Raw genomic sequence first — 1,954 nt, 5'->3', positions numbered from 1 at the left:
TGGGTTTTGAGGGCCTCTTTGAACTCATGAATACAGGACGTGTTACAGATATTAAGAAGCAGGTTGTTCCAAAGTAAAGGACCAGTATGAGAACAAGCTTGTGAAAATTTGATTTCAAAAGGTGGCTGCGTTCACATTTTGGGCCATATAAACTGCTATATTTTTTAACATTCTAACCACATTTGAAATTTAATAGATGGAAATTTGCATCGGGGATAACAAATATTAATATGGGTAAAACCAAAAATAATACACATTTGAAATGTTTCTGAAAGAGATTTATACTAGATGCTTAATACTATCGAAAGCTGCTGTTGCCATTAATTTTACCAAATTTATACTTTCACTTTAATTTAGCTGCACAGCCGCTAATTCAAAAGCCGCCAATGTCTCATTGGCTAAGTGCTCTCTTGCCAATTATGGACCATTATTTCCTTTATGTATATGTATGAGTTAAAGGAACATTACAGAATTGGTTTTTGCTAACAAAACAGTTGCTGGCAGTGTCAGCACTTTATGTATAAATCCACCATATGCATAAGCTGACAAACCTGTTGAAGTTATCTACCTGTAGAAAATCGATTGTGCATTGACATCATTCTTTTTTTAAATTAATAAAACGGTCTCTGAGCAATAAACTGGAAATTCGTTTTATTTATTTCTTATCAAATAATTATGACCTTTCAGACAGAAATATTTAAAGGGATCTTTTAAAGGCATCATTAGATTGTGTAAGTTTTATGTAAATCTGTGATCTTAGTCAAGTTTTTTTTTTCTTCTTGCCAATTCTGTAATGTTCCTTTGAATGACTCTGGTATGTATTTAGAGGTCTTGTCTGAATGACACTCCTTAGGCTCTAGATGAAGAACTTACGACCATTTTTGTTGTAGGTTTTTGTCAACACTCAAATTTGTGCATTCCCTTCTGTACCCTACTCCATCATTTATTTTCAAGCATGATATTCTTCCAACTTAAAGACCTGGACACTATTGGTAATTGTCAAAATAGTCTTCTCACTTGGTGTATCTCAACATATACATAAAATAACAAACCTGTGAAAATTTGAGCTCATGATCGGTCGTCGAAGTTGCGAGATAATAATGAAAGAAAAAACACTCGAAGTTGTGTGCTTTCAGATGCTTGTTTTCGAGACCTCAAATTCTAATTCTGAGGTCTCGAAATCAAATTCGTGGACAAATACGTCTTTCTCGAAACCTACGTAACATGTACTTCAGAGGGAGCCGTTTCTCACAATGTTTTATACATTCAACAGCTCCTCATTACTCGTTACCAAGTAAGGTTTTATGCTAATAATTATTTTGAGTAATTACCAATATTTAAGTCTGATTTTTGATTGTTTTGCCCTTTGGAAAAATTGTAATTAAATAGTCTGAGAAAGCCAATTAGAGCCTACACCATGTGTACATGTAGGTCAGCCCTTGTACTCAACGAAATGTTCCTACTTTTTTTCCCCAAGGACTAATATCATCCCTGTTTATTGCACGATTGGTTGAAGATCAAAGTTGTCCAAGATATTGGAATCTTTGAAGATTGCCATTTACAGACGACCTTTTGCACAAGGTTTTTGTTTTTATGAAAGTGCAGTTCTAGATGAGATTGGTGAATAGACCTTTATCATGGTGTGGCCATCTTGATTTTACTCCATTCCAACTCATGTGACCAAACTGAGGCTGCATGAAATAATAGTCTGGTGCCATGCCAATGAACGGTAGCATTCATTACTGTTATTGGAAACAGGGAACATGACCAAGATGGTGAGAGTGTGATAAGGGTCTATTGCACCAGCTTGATAAATCATACTGCAACTCATTCATATGCATATTCTCCATATGAATATTCATCAAACGGCTAAATACATTTTTTCTTCTTTTTCTTGTGATCATGAAATTTTGATTTAAAATCTTTGCCAAATTCTATTTTAATACGCGTACTT

At 34.4% G+C, this 1,954-nt stretch overlaps 1 protein-coding gene across 1 annotated transcript in view; it reads right to left on the bottom strand.

Annotated features, from left to right (window-relative positions):
- LOC139937007 (uncharacterized) overlaps positions 1 to 1,954 on the bottom strand; it is a 139,339-nt gene that overhangs the window by 100,413 nt on the left and 36,972 nt on the right. The window lies entirely within an intron of this gene.

The sequence above is a fragment of the Asterias amurensis genome, chromosome 5, assembly GCF_032118995.1.
Source record: "Asterias amurensis chromosome 5, ASM3211899v1".
NCBI classification, from domain to species: Eukaryota; Metazoa; Echinodermata; class Asteroidea; order Forcipulatida; family Asteriidae; genus Asterias; species Asterias amurensis.
The sequence above is the reverse complement of the archived record's forward strand: the minus strand, read 5'-3'. Positions and strand labels throughout refer to the sequence as shown.